Below are 15,687 nucleotides of genomic sequence, written 5' to 3'. Positions count from 1 at the left end.
CCTGCACGTTATGCACATGTACCCTAGAACTTAAAGTATAATAAAAAAATAAAATAAAATAAAATAAAAAAATAAATAAATAAATAAATAAATAAAGATACATGCACATGTATGCTCATTGCAGCACTATTCACCATAGCAAAGGCATGGAATCAACCCAAATGCCCATCGATGGTAGACTGGATAAAGAAAATGTGGTACATATGCCCCATGGAATATTGTACAGCCATAAAAAAGAATGAATTCATGTCCTTTGCAGGGGCATGGATGGAGCTGAAAGCCATTATTGTCAGCAAACTAACACAGAAACAGAAAACCAAACACTGCATGTTCTCAGTTACAAATGGGAGCTAAACAATGAGAACACATGGACACAGGAAGGGGAATAACCTCCCACCAAGTTTCTCCTCCAACAGTGGGGATTATAATTCGACATGAGGTTTGGGAGGAGATGCAAATCCAAACCATATCAACAAATTTGACAAATCTTAAACAATATTGCCTTTCAGTAAACTCATTAAAAAGCTTTTAATGTGTTTCAATATTGTACATTTGATATGGCATACAGTATTAATACTCTTTCAGTTATATTCATGGTGATGATTAGATTATCTGACTGGAAAATTGCAAGATTTACTGTAAGGTTAGTGGCTCAAATGAATACTGTAGATCGTGTAGGGGAAGTACACCATCCTGTCAATTCCATTCTCTGTGTAAAAGAAAAGCGATGATTTCAAAAATGTCATTACTGTGTAATTAGACACTTTTTAAATAATTTGAAATGAGTAGGAAAGTAGCCATTAAGTCCTGGAACACAAAGGAAAGCTTAACCAGAGCATAAGTTAAGTCTAGCTTAACCCCTTCCTTACCCCAATGCGGCTCTGCTGTCTGCCATTGCTAGTTAATCCAGAGTGCAGATTGTGCACCCAGAGATTGCTAGCCTGAATAAATGATAATATATTATTTCCTCCAACATAAGCAGCTCATGGTTCATAATCAGCTTCATCTGGATCAACCATTGCAGTTCACTGATAATAAAAATCTTTTGAAAATCTTCTAAGAGATAATTACTATTTGTCTGAGATGGTTTTAGTTTCCCTTCATGCAAAACTTTTACGTTTTTTCTTTGACTCACTTAAAGCAATTTGTCTGTTAGGATCACAGGTTGGTAAGACTTTCAGAAATCATATATTAATTTCATGTACTTGTAACCAAGTGACACTGGACCAAGTGACACTTGTAACCAAGTGACACTTTAGAATGTTGAGCATGTGAATTACTATGTGTGCACACACACACACACACAGAGGACACGTTAGCTTCATTTTGTCAGGAAGTTATATGCCCTATATAATAATACTATGAACTCAGAGAATAGTTAGTACAGACATTCTTATTTGTTTACTTTTATCCATTATTTCTATGGATACCTTTGATAAAGTAAAGAAGTTTTAGATTGTGGTTGTTTAATTAGTCCTTTTTGATCATCTGTATTCATTACTTTGCAAAAACTTGAAGGGCATACTTGATTTACTTTTATAACCCCAGTGCCTAATACAAAGCCTAAGAAATAGATGACACAGAAGAAATATTTTGTGAATAAATGATTGTGGCAACTTAGCTTACTGTTGTTTCACCATGTGGGTGGCACTTAAATCACTCTTTGAAAAGCAAGATAAAGGAGATAGCTAGCTGAATTTCCACGGCAGTAAATTTCTAAAGACGAGACCAAGGCCCATTATGTCTGTTTACTTAACTGCCTTGTGTAATAATGATGGGAGAAGTGTTATGATGCAGGTTAATCAAAACCTCAGAGAAGCACCACTTTCCACAAGGGCACACACTCTTTTGCAACACAAATTAATTGGAAACAATGAATGGAGGGATAGTCATTTTCTTTCCTGTGTATCCATCACTTATCAGTGCCCCCTCCATGCTGCTTTTGCACACATGGAGATGTATGTTTAATAAGCAATAGGTAAAGCACTTTAAAAGGATGCTTCTCAATCACAATGCAACTAAGGATCTAATCATGTAAATGGAAAACTAAAACCAAATACACACACTCTTATTAGGTTTTGCTAGCCAGTGATGAATTGGCATATATAGAAAACAAGCTACAGATAGACAGGTCTTGTTAGTGTCATGTATGTTTACTTTGAGCTATGTTGGTATGCATTGATTTAGAAGCTTTAGATAGTTTAAGAGGAGGAAAATCACATATTCTTTTTTGGGTGTCTACCACTGTGAAAAAAATCTCTCATTTTCTATTTTTTTTTTTTTTTCTGAAATAACAATACGTAACAAGGAGCTGAGGGAAGATTTTATGCAACAAACCCTATTCCTTTTCACGTTACTGCTTTTAGAAGTTCAGAACTAGTATTACCTTGGATTGCAGAGCAGGTGAAGTACGTTCTTTTGTTTATTCAAAAATCATGCAGCTACAGTAAAACGTATAATAAAGACTCTTTTGAGCTACATGTGTGGAATATACTTGTAGGCCTGAACCAGCTGTGGGACTGATAGGCTCCCAAACCTCTCTTCTCAGGCTTACTTCATCTATAAAACAGGGAAAATATTTACCTGGCATAATGACTGTGAGAAATGAATAATATATTTAAATCACAGTTAGCACTCAAAAATATTTCTTTTCATCTCCACCATGCAGACCTATAGGAGGGCGAGAGACTATTTTGAGTTATTCAAAACAGAACCTAAAAAATCCATAGTAGCTACTGAAGAATTTAAAATGATAGTGATATTCATAAAGTTTGAAAACTCATGGAACGTTTATTTCTTCTCTTTTCATTGGATTCAGTTCCTCATGTTTAAAATGATTTCAGAGTGATTTTTCCCTCCTAAGAGTTACAACTTTTTGGTGTTTGGTGGTGGTGATCCTGGGAGAGGGATTGGTATGTTTTACTTTTTCTTGCAAAAAGTTGTATGATATCATGTGCCGTTTTTTACATTAGGGACCAATAACTGTTCTTATTGTCCTCTCATTTCAGTTATTTACTGTTGGACATAAATGATATTTTAAAAATCTTTTAAAGGATAAAATATGTGTGTAGGTATAAGAAAGAGATAGTAGATATTTTCTTGGAGAGTGGAAAATATATGTCCAATCTCTTTTTTATGTGTTTTTATATTTATGAAAACAGAAGTAAATACAAAAGAATCTCCTTAGAAAGCTTTTTTGGAGGTACTCACTGTTTCCCTCTCAGTTGCAGATGAGCTGTTGTAATGTGAAAGTTATTCAGGTAGGAAGTAAGAAAAAACTTCAGTAAGAAAATCCTCACTGGATTTGTCCCCTCCAAATTTTGGAATTGTATTTTCAGTCCTCAGTTGTATCTCCGGGGTTGAAATGTTGATTTTTTAAAAAAATTTGAAATGGTTTGTTACCTTAGACTTTATAAATGCAGAAAAAGCATAAAGTGAGGCTAAATCCAAATAAAATAAAAAATCAGAGCATTGTATGCAGCTAAATTAAGCATGAACAATTTCCATTAGCCTCAGTTCCTCTTCAAGAGGAATTCATTAAATCATTAGATTTGGAATGTAGTATCACTTTCTTCTATTTCTACTTTTGGCCATTATAATTTCTATCTGTGTATACTTTTGATCAGTCTTTTTTCAGTGTGTTTCACTGTTATTTTTTGTTGTTGTTTATTTGATTGACTTCTCTTTTATCTGTTACATAAAATGTTCAGTTTCTCTGTCCATAAATGATGGAAGTTTGCATTTTACATTGTAAGTCTTTTTAGTCATATTTCAGTGCTTTATTGCACAAAAACAATATGAAATTCTTTCTAATTACTCTTAAAATGTCCCATATAGCATTTATTTTAAAAACAGATGGACATGTCTGTACAGTACTTAAGTTTGTGTGGTATGCTAGGATGTAGGATGGGGATTAAAAGTTATTAGTGCCAAAAGACAATTTCATTTCAGATAAGTCTGAGGCCTTATCTGACATGTACTGGTCTCAACACTTGGGGAGATTACCCACTTTTTAACATTTTATTAGAGATAAGATTATTGCCTTATAAGGCCACTGTAAGTATTAGATGGAATAATGTATACAAATCGCTTACCACAATTTTGGGAAAATAATAATTTCTTTATTAATATGAAGTTTTGCCTATATTATAACAATTTCCTGAACCAGTTTATGACTCTGACATCAATAACCTGTAGGTAAAGTAAGAAAAATACATGCTATATATATATATATATATATATATATATATATTTTGCAATGGTGGGTAGGAGGAATTTTCAGAAGGATTTTGAGTTGAAATTATTTCTTACTTTTTATAGACCTACACACTCATTTGATACTTTTTTATACTACAGTATTAAAAATCTTTGTTATCATAGGGCTTTACAAGGATTTCAACTACAGTATGAAAGACAGAACTTTAAGATAATTTTAAAAATTCAAATGGTGCTTAACTTCAGGAGCTAGATTTTTTTAATATTTTGTAGTATATTTTCTTAAAAATGTTAATATAACTTTAATACATCTTCATGGTCAGACCAAATCAACAGTTGATTAAAAAGGTATTGGCTGGGGAACTAACCTGTCCAATGGAAAAAGCAGAGGTTTTGTTTATTGTGACATGGTTTTCATAATACACTTTGCATTTATTGCCCACTGCAATATTCAGATTCTTGAGTTAGATATTGCTTAATTTTAGAAATAATAATGGGAATTTCTTGGTAAACGTGTGGCAGATGTTAAGAAAGGTAATAGATTGAAATCCTTACTTCATTTTGAGACCATTTTCAATCATTTTTATTTGAATAATGAGAACTTAAGCAGTTCGCAAAAGCAAATTTTCCATAGTCATTATTTTTTCATTAACCACTTAATTTCTGTTTACTTTTCCTATGCCTATTACTGAGAACATGAATAAAAATTTGCTATTAAAATAAACCAGGTGCACTTGCATTTCAGTTCTTTGCCTGTTATACATTACAGCAGGCAAGTAGTTAAGCATTTAACAAAAGAAATATGAAAAACTGTAAATATTGTTTGCAAACTGTAATGAGCTTGCAATGAAATGCCTAGCTGAATACAACATTCCAATTATCTCAAAAATTATGTTGGTGTGTTATTATCCTTGTAAGTGATATTCAAAAACAGTGCAAAGACATCTCGGTGATTCCACATGTGAACCTAAACTGGATGGTGTCTATGTATGCAGTCTGTACTTAGAGGCCAGCTACTGGACCATGGCCAGCGGATCTCTTAGAACTGTATTGCATGCATGACATCTGTTCTTACTAATTAATTCACCTTGCAACATTCACATTAGTTGGCAAGCTTGGCAACAGGACCTGTCATTGCTGTTTATTATCAAGTTTATAACACATGAAAAAACAAACACAGCCTAAGATAAATGTCATATTGCTAGCAATTATCTCCAAATATTACACAGAATAACAACTTTATATAAATATCAGAAATGAAAGAAATAGTAGGGTTGTATACTAGACCCCTGATTCCTCTCCCTGTTATCAACCTTGATTTATTATTTTGTTATTATTCTATTCATATTTAATAAAAATATTTAATGAGAGTATTAAATATTTTATATCTACCATATAGGCCTTAGAAGTACAAATATGAAGGTCATTATTCTTTGACTAGCAGAGAAGAAAATATAAATACATTTCCATTAATTTAACAAATGCTTATTAAACATTTATTATCTGACAGAATCTATTCTAGGCACTGAAGTGAACAGTGACCAAGATGGACAAAAATTTCTATTCAAGGAACTTTGATTTTAGTAAGAAGGGACAAGAAACAAAATATGTAAGTAATTTATATAATATGTCAGAAGGTGGCACATTCCATGAAGACTTTTTTTTATCAAGGAAGGTAGGAAGGTAAAATTTGTAAACAGAATGTTCAAGGAAATCATTTCTGACAAGGTTATATTTGGACAAAGAATTAAAAGAAGTACAGGGAAAAAGCTATGCATATATCTGAAGGGAGAGTCCAGATAAATAGAACTTCAAGTTATAGCTCCTGAGCCATGGGAATGCCAGAGAGTAAGGAACCAATGGAGCTGGTAGAAAAATAGTAATAGATTATATTGGAAAAGCAACAGGATGTAGAGAGGAAGGCCACTGTCATCCATTGGACAGACTATACCGCTGGCTCTGAGTGTGATGGTATGTTATTCTGCTTGAGCTGCCATAAGAGAATACCAAAGACTGAGCGACTTAACAAAATATATTTATTTTTATGAAACTTCATGATCAAGGTGCTATCAGGGATGGTTTCTGGTGGTATCTTTCTTCCTGACTCATATATAGCCACATTCTGGTTGTGTCCTCACATGGCCATTTTTCTGTGTGTATGCAGAAAGAAAGAGAGGTCTGATATCTCTGCCTCTTATTATAAGGACATCAGTCACATTAGATTATGGGCCAGCCATGAAGACCTCATTAAACGTGAGTTACCTCCTTAAAGGCCCTGTCTACAAACCCTCAAAGTCACATTGGAGGTTAGGATTTCAACATATAAATTTAGGGGAACACAATTTGGCCCACAAAATTCTTACCTCTGTCCCACTTCCCCAAATTCATGTCCTCACTTGCAATATATTCACCCCGTGCTAACTTAACCCATTTTGGCATAAATTTCAAGTCCAAAGTTTCATCTAAATATCATCTAAATAGAATATAGGTGAGTCAAGAGGTATGCCTCATCCTGAGGCAAAGTTCCTTGCCAGCTATGAACCTGTGAAACAAGACTAGTTTTGTGTGTTAAAATTACAACGGTGGATTCGGAATAAGATAAACATTCCCATTCCAAGAGAGAGAAATCAGAAAGAAGAAAGACATGATGAGTCCTAAGCCATTCTAAAACCTATCAAGGCATTTTATTAGATCTTAAGGCTTAAGAATACTCCTCTTTGGCCAGATGCTCTGCTCTCCAGGCCGAACAAGGCAGCAGCATCACCTCCATAGCCTTAATCATTATCCTGCCCCCAAGACTCTTTAAGGCGCAGTTTGGCTACTGAAATCTAGGAGGTGGCCCCACCCTCTCTGAGAAGTAAACAGTCTTGCTTCCTGGGCATGTATGCTGTGGGCCTGTGGTGCAAGTGGGAGCTCTGATGATGTCTGAATTACCTTCAAGGTCATGCTTTCTTTTTTTGAAGGATAAAGCATGTTCACATATGAATAGTCCTATTTTCCTGTGCTGGGTACTGGAGAGACAGCTGATTAAATCCAGGGGCAATCTCTTTATGGAGTACTTGTTTAGCCATACCTTTGTTGTCCCTTTCAGAACACATTTTCTCATTTTTTTGCAGTATGTGTAAACTGATAATTCTCTAAATCTTTAAGTTCTGTTTTTTTTTTTTTCTGTTAATAATTTCTTCTTCTGTTTATTTCTCTCCTTTCTCATTTTATCATAAGCAGTAAGGAAAATCCAAGCTGTACCTTCAACATTTTGCTTAGCAATCTTTTCAGCTAAATATCTAAGTTTATTGTTTTTAAGCTCTACCTTCCACAAAACACTAGAACACAATTCAGCCAAGTTTTTGCCACTCCATAGCATGGACCATGTTTCTTTCAGTCTCTGATAACATGTTCCTCATTTTCATCTGAGACCCTACCAGAGCGTCTTTAGTGTTCATATTTCTACTAATATAATGTTAATGATATATATGTTTTCTAAAATAATGATAGCTTGCACTACTGTCTTCCCTTTTTTCTTTCAGAACCCTCATCAGAATCACCTTTAATGTCCTTATTTCTGCTAACAACAGAATGCAGTACATAACAGATAAGAAACTATTGGAGTGTTTGGGCAGAAAAGCAATGCAATCTGATTTATTTTATTAGAATTACTGTGACTTCTGTGTTGAGAACTGATTGCCTGGGACATGGACAACAGCAGGAGAAGTTGGGAGGCTCTAAAGTTAGAGGCAAATAGATTTTCTGATAATAGATGTGGAGTGTGAGAATAAGAGGGAAACCGAGGGTGATTTCAAGGATTTTGGTTTGAGCAAATTGGAAAAACTAGTTATGATTAACTGAGATAAGAAAAGCTGACATGATAGATAGCTTGAGTGGAAATAACAAGAGTTTTCATTAGACATGTTGAGATATGTACCAGACAACCATGTGAAGATACTGAGCAGGGAATTGTACATCTAATCTTGAACCCAAAGAAAAGAAATGAGGGAGATCTGTGTCTACAATTCAGGGAAGAGTTGTTGACTTTTTAGTTGGTATTTCAGACCATAAAATGTGATGGACTCACTAAAGCAGTAATGTAGATAAAAGGAGGTCCAACAATCTATGCTTGAGATGCTCTAACATCAGGAGACTAGGGAGACAAGGGGAAAAAACCATCAGAGTTGACTGGCAAAGAGAGGCCAGTAAAGGTTAGTAGAAAACCAGGAGAGTGTGATGTCCAGAAAAGCGGAGAAAATGTTTCAAGGGAAACAAAGTGATCAATTACTCTAAACGTTGAGTAATACACTAAGTAAGATGAGAGCTGAGAACCGGTCACTGGGTTAAGAAATGTGCTTCATTGTGGGATGGTAGGAAAGAAGGTAGTTGCAGGAAGTAGTAGTGGAGAAAGTGTAATTAGAAAGAAATCAAGAGAAAATTATATGATGACTACAAACACTATTTTGAGGCATTTCATTGTAAAATGAGGCAGTAAACAGAAAAGATTGCTCAAGAAGTCTTTTGTTGTTTTTCTGTTTCTGCTTATTTTTTATTAAAGATTGAGGAACTATATAATACATGCTATTGGAATGATCTAATAAAGGTGAAACACTGGATGATGTGGGAGAGAATGGGAGGAGTAGTGAAATGAAGCCCTCGAGTAGTTAAAGTGAATGGGCTTAGTGTTCAAGTGAAGGGATGAGGCTGGATGCGAACAGAGGCCTCTCTTAATAAAGAGGAAGGCAAAGCATAAGTGCACAGAGGCTACCATGTAGAAAGAAAACAAATAATTTTGATTGAAAGTGGAATATGAGGACATGAACAGTATGTTACAGGGATAAGGAAGAGGGATGGGGAGAGCATCAAACTAGGATTTTTGAGCACTTACAGTATGTCAGACGTTCTGCAAATAATAAACTTAAGAACTAAAACCATACAAACCCTAGAAAAAAACCTAGGCAATACCATTCAGCACATACACATGGGCAAAGACTTCATGATCAAAACACCAAAAGCAATGACAACAAAAGCCAAAATTGACAAATGGGATCTAATTAAACTAAAGAGCTTCTGTGGCTGGGCGCGGTGGCCCACGCCTGTAATCCCAGCACTTTGGGAGGCCGAGGCGGGCGGATCACGAGGTCAGGAGATCGAGACCATCCTGACTAACACGGTGAAACCCCGTTTTACTAAAAACATGCAAAAAATTAACCAGGAGTGGTGGTGGGCACGTGTAGTCCCAGCTACTCCGGAGCCTGAGGCAGGAGAATGACGTGAACCGGGGAGGCGGAGCTTGCAGTGAGCCGAGATCATGTCACTGCATTCCAGCCTGGGCGACTGAGCGAGAGTCTCTCTCAAATAAATAAATAAATAAATAAATAGGAAACAACAGATGCTGGAGAGGATGTGGAGAAATAGGAACACTTTTACACTGTTGGTGGGAGTGTAAGTTATTTCAACCATTGTGGAAGACAGTGTGGCGATTTCTCAAGGATCTAGAACCAGAAATACCATTTGATCCAGGAACCCCATTACTGGGTACATACCCAAAGGATTATAAATCATTCTACCAAAAAGACACATGCTCACTTATGTTTACTGTGGCACTGTTCACACTAGCAAAGACTTGGAACTAACCCAAATGCCCATCAATGATAGACTGGATAAAGAAAATGCAGCACATATGCACCATGGAATACTATTTAACCATTAGAAAGGATGAGTTCATGTCCTTTGCAGGAGCATGGATGAAGCTGGAAACCATCATTCTCAGCAAACTAATACAGGAACAGAAAACCAAACACCATATAGTCTCACTCATGAGTGGGAGTTGAACAATGAGAATACATGGACACAGGGAGGGGAATATCACACACCGGGGCCTGTCAGGGAGTGGAGTGCTAGGGAAGGGATAGCATTAGGAGAAATACCTAACGTAGATGACGGGTCGATGAGTGCAGCAAACCACCATGGCACATGTATACGTATATAATAAATCTGCACGTTCTGCACATGTATCCCAGAACTTAAAGTATAACAAAAAAAAAAAAAAAAAAGAAGAACACACCATTCAATACAAGATCTTTTCCTCTACCCTCAAAAGGCTCACAGTCTAATAAGGCAGATACGTGAGGATATAATTTTAATAATTCAGAGTGGTAAATGTCTTCATATAGTAGCTTTGGCTACTTATATAAACTGTTTACACCCCAGTCTTTGAATGCATTCATAGGTGCACTCACAAAATAGGGGATTAAAGGGATTATTAGGGTAAGGTATCAACACTCTTCCTCAGCTCTGTGAGAAGCTAAGGTTTCTCCACGCAATATGTTCCTCTTCAATCCAAGATTTGTCTTATAAAGCTCAACTGTTTTTGTTTTCTGCCTGTAGAACCTTGGAGGAAAAGAATATTAGATTTCAGACTCAGATCAGCTCAGTTTGAATCCTAGATCTCTAGTTAACAATTAAGTGATCTGAGCAAGTTAATGAGTTTGCCTTGGTCTCCCCATCAGCAAAATAGGAGTGAAAATGTTTCACATAAATATTGTAAAGATGTAATTCTTTAATATGTATGTACTTAGAATAGTTCTTGGTACATAATGAAGATATAATTAATGCTAGTTATTATTTATCCTGTTCTTTTATTACATGCAATTGTACTTTTTACTTTCACCTAATGTCCTAGCTTTGTCACTTTTCTTTTTTGTATACTTTCTTTGTTTACTCTTTAGTCATTTTTTTAAATTTAGCCTCTGTATCTTTTATTTATCATTTAAGAGGATATTCACCATGAACTTTCTCTTGAAGATTTTTTCTGTATTTTTTCAGTTGCTGTTTGTCTTTAGGCTAAATGTAGGGACTCTATGCTTCATCAAGTCTGATATTACTCTCTAAATGATCTGGATCAGTGATACTCTCAAAAAGCCAGTCGTAGCTTCAGGAGAGCTGGCTCTCTACAGCACGTTCTCTCACCTGGCTGTGCTCTGTTCGTCTTGTTTGAGGAGAGTATCTGGTCTGGAAGGGTGAGAATATTTGGCTCTTTGTGTCCTTTAATATCAGCCATCTATTGGCCAATGTTAAAGACTCATAAACATTTTTAATGACAAGGAATGATACCTCTGATAAAAACACAGATTTTATGCTTGAGTACCTTCTGCAACTAGATACTACAGTGATGCAGGTTAAACAATATAAGCTATTTGTTTTTTCTAAAGATATTCAATAAAAATGATCTGCAGAAATAGAGAATTTGTGACTAAGTTAATGGTGCAGTCTACCTAACCATAGAAAAGGAGTCAGTGCTCAGAGAATGTTATTTAGAAGGAAACAAAGACAACTAAATAAATTAAGAGAAATGTATATATTATTCAGAACCATTCTGAAACTTAAAAATAAGAAAACAGGAAAGACTGCTTAAGTTCTTCAATCCAACAGCATTTAATGTTAGTTCTATAAAGCATACATTTATCAAGTACATAATTTATGTCAGGTAATGTGCTATTTCTGTATACTTATTACCTTATACACTCTCCTCCAAATCACTATGATGTATTTTCTCTAACTATCCAAATTTTACAGAAGGAAATAGAGGATCATAAAATTTAAGTCGTTTGTTCAATGTCAAACAAACAGTAAGCACCAGAGTTTCAAGGCAGCCTAAATCCAAATTCCGTGGCCTTAGATTTCATATTGGATATTTTCATTTTGAATCTTCTTACCATGACTCAATAGCTTAGATCCTTGTGAGCAGGCAGCATGTTTAATATACCAACTATAAGATTTAGGGAAAAACAGTATTGGGTTGAGATCCAGTCTTGCCGCTTATGTTCGGTTTGGTCTCAGATTTTTCTTCTCTTAGAATTAGGTTAATAATTCCTAATTCATAGCATGACTGTGTGGTACTGCGAAGCACTGCTAAATGAGGTAATGGATATGAAGTATGTAGCACAGTGTTTCACACATATTAAGTATTCAAGAAATATTTCCTGCTCTCCTTTGGCATTCCCATCTGTCTTTCTGCAAGCAATACTGGCTTGTCTGAAGTTCTTCTCCTCTTTAATGATACAAATCCTGTCTCTCACCATCTGCAAATATTTAATGAGCTTCAGTTATGTAAGTACGTGCTGTAAAAATGACCAACCCATAGTTCCTACCGTTAAGTCCCTAGTAATCTTTATCAGGCCCCTATATAAAACTTACAACTTTTAAAAAGTCTTTCTGAGCACTGTTGGCCAAATTGCTTCTCTCGACACCTCCAGAAGTGAATTTTTATCCCCTTATTTGGTACTAAGCAATTTACCTCCCTCTTTTGTGATGTCTTTTTGTAATTCTATACCCCTGGCTCTCTAAAGAGATTGTAAAGAAGTATGACTCCTGCCTTAAGGGAACATAATACCTGTAGATGATAGGCATTTGTAAACTTTCCATTGGATAAAATTAAGAAGGAGTTTTTGCTGCAGAATTCACTTTGAAAAATTATTTCACTTAATTGTAAGTCATTCTTCACTGTGAAGAAAACAAAAACAAAATAACAACAAAAAAAAAATCTTGGTCACCACAGGCTATGCCGCATCCAGCTTGCTTGAGCCTTTCTTGTAGCTTTTGATCTCACTCAATTTTCTAGATTATTTGAATTTAATGAAAATGCACAAAATCAAAACCTGTTTCAGAGTTCTTTTTCCTAAAGAGAGAAATGACTTTGTCTATCACTACCTCCAAAATTACACACAAAAAAAACCTAGTTGATGATAGTGCTGCACATTAACAGACTATCTTTTTCTAAAAAGCACCTTGTACTCTTCCAGTCCAGGTATGTAAATAGGATGACTCATTTTGCAATGGCTGAAACATGACCCAGGCTCTGTAGTGCCTCCTGAGATGGGAGTGGAAAGTACACAGAGGGGACTTCTGTATGCTTGGAAGGAAAATCGTATGAATATGTGTGGTGGTAGAGATGGCAGGAGATTGGATGGGAATTCAGGTCAGCTGAATGTTAAAAATTAGAATATAGAACTATGTTAATATCCAGTTAGGAGAGCAACATTAGCATCAGCATTGCTGCAAAAGCTAGATTTTAATGACCATAAGATTGGCTTATCTGTGACCTACATGTACACCCAGAAATGCACTATTTCTCTGGGACCAAATGAGGCCTTTGAAATGATCCCCAAAGTTCAACCTGGTCTAAATTGTAGCAGCTCTGCATTTCACAGTATATTTTAAACAAAACACTGCTCCTTTCCTAAAGGATTGAACTCTTAGTTTTTAAATAGTAGTACAGAATTGACATATATTTTCATAAATGGTGTCGTAATTTCATACTGCACAGTTCTTTCCCAACTGTCTTTTTGCACTCAGCATTTTATTTTTCAGAATAGTTGATATTGATACACAGGGACCCAGTAAACTCATTTTGTCTGCAGTTGAAGATTATATTATATAGCCTAACATTTTATAAATACATGGTCAATTAGGATTTGTTCAGATTTTTGCTTTTGGAAACTACATAATCTTTCATGTATTTCCTTGTGCATATGTGAGATTTTCTCTAGTACAGGGATTCCATGGTTGAACAATGAAATGGATCATTTGTGAAGTTCTTCAGTATAGATGGAAATTCAATTTTTTCAGGAGTGGGGCCCATGAATTGATATATTTTGAGAATGTCTGCAGTTGAAGATTATATTATACAACCTAACATTTTATAAACACATAGTCGATTAGGATTTGTTCAGATTTTTGCTTTTGGAAACTACATAATCTTTCATGTATTTCCTTGTGCATATGTGAGATTTTCTCTAGTACAGAGATTCCATGGATGAACAATGAAATGGATCATTCGGGAAGTTCTTCAGTATAGATGGACATTCTATTTTTTCAGCAGTGGGGCCAATGAATTGATATATTTTGAGAACATCTCAGGTGGTCCTAATGTGCATTCAATATTGAGAACCACTGCTTTAGTCCAGGGCAATGCTTCTCAAATTTAATGTAGATATAAATTATCTACAGATCTTGTTAAGTTGCATTTTTTTATTTGGTTAATCTGAGTGCATCTGTATTTGTAAAAAGCTCCCCAGTGATTCAGGACCACACTTTCAAATCTCTACAATTTCATTTCTAAATATTTCCTCTAGGGCATTCAAATACTTAGAAATGAAATTGTAGAGATATATGTGTATCTTCAGTGTTATTTGCTGTTTTCAAATTATTTGCAGATTTATATTGTTTTCAGTAATGATTTTTCATTTTCTCATCAACTTGGTATTACCTAATTTTTTAAATGTCACCAATATTATGAATTTCAAGTTGTGACATTTTTATTTAAATTTTTCTGACTAAAAGTAAAGGTACACTTCTTGTCAAATAATTCAAATAATTGGCCATTAAAGTTTCCCCCTTTTTAAAATTTGCATTCATATTCTTTATCCATTTTTCTATTAGTAGACCTTTTTTTAACATTTTGACTTGTTGAAATTATTTATATATTCAGAATACTAATCTTTGTTTGTTTAAATTCTGTGGGAATATCTCCTGCAGTGTGGCTTTATTTAAATCAGTTTATGGTATCTTACATATACCAAAGTTTGCCTGTTTGCATTTAAGATAGTCACATTTACCAATCTTTTTCATCTGGTTTGTGTTTTATGTCTTACTCTTTTTCCTACTTTAATACTATAAGGTAATTTTATATAATTAAAATATTTAAAAATATTGATTTTAATATTTGGACTTTTAATCCATGCATAACTTATTTATGCATATGATATGAGGTCCAAATTCATTTGTATTTTTTTTTCCCCAAAGCATAGCCAATTGCCTACCACCATTGACTGAATCTTTCTATAATGATTTGTAATACTCCACTATCATATTCAAAACCTGTCTGTATCTGTTCTGTGAGTGCTGTGAGTTTTCTTGTGAGTGCCAGTTTTATTCTAGGCTGTATTTTTTCCCGGGGTTTTATAATTAGCACTGAGAATTTGAAAGGATAAGTTATTCTCTTTTACTTTTCTTTGTTAGGATTGTTCTTGACTACTCTTGATCCTTTACTCTTCAATATGAATAAAAGTTTGAATTTGTTAATTATCTAAATAAAATGGAATTTAATGTAATTGTATCACATTTATAGATTTATGGGGGAAGAGTTAACATATTTTCTGTAATCCAGTTGAATTGTCCTATCAACTCCAATAGTACGTATCTTCTCTTGAATATTCTACAAAGACAAGTTATCTATTAGCAATGACTTGTTTGCACCTTTGCTTATAATACTTATCCTTTTAACTTATTTCTAAATCTTACTGAACTGATTAGGAACTCTACTATAATGTGAAACAGAAAAAGTGAACTTCCTTATCTTGTTTCAGTTTTAATGAAATATGCCTAACATTTCACAATTACAGATAATGAGCATTGTGAATTTTGTTGTATCTTTTTAGTCATATTTTGAAAGAAACTATCCCTAGCTTGCAACTTTTTGTTATA

General features: G+C 34.6%; 1 protein-coding gene and 1 long non-coding RNA gene across 3 annotated transcripts in view; both read left to right on the top strand.

The window, feature by feature from the left end:
- NEGR1 (neuronal growth regulator 1) overlaps window positions 1-15,687 on the top strand; it is a 909,299-nt gene that overhangs the window by 489,970 nt on the left and 403,642 nt on the right. The gene's annotated exons all lie outside the window — the stretch shown is intronic.
- On the top strand, window positions 11,009-15,314 carry LOC105508107. Its single transcript, XR_001001207.1, has 2 exons — window positions 11,009-11,222; window positions 15,007-15,314. It is a non-coding gene; the product is annotated as an uncharacterized LOC105508107 (long non-coding RNA).

Source organism: Colobus angolensis, unplaced genomic scaffold (genome assembly GCF_000951035.1).
Source record: "Colobus angolensis palliatus isolate OR3802 unplaced genomic scaffold, Cang.pa_1.0 Scaffold158, whole genome shotgun sequence".
Classification (NCBI taxonomy): domain Eukaryota; kingdom Metazoa; phylum Chordata; class Mammalia; order Primates; family Cercopithecidae; genus Colobus; species Colobus angolensis.
The sequence above is the reverse complement of the archived record's forward strand: the minus strand, read 5'-3'. Positions and strand labels throughout refer to the sequence as shown.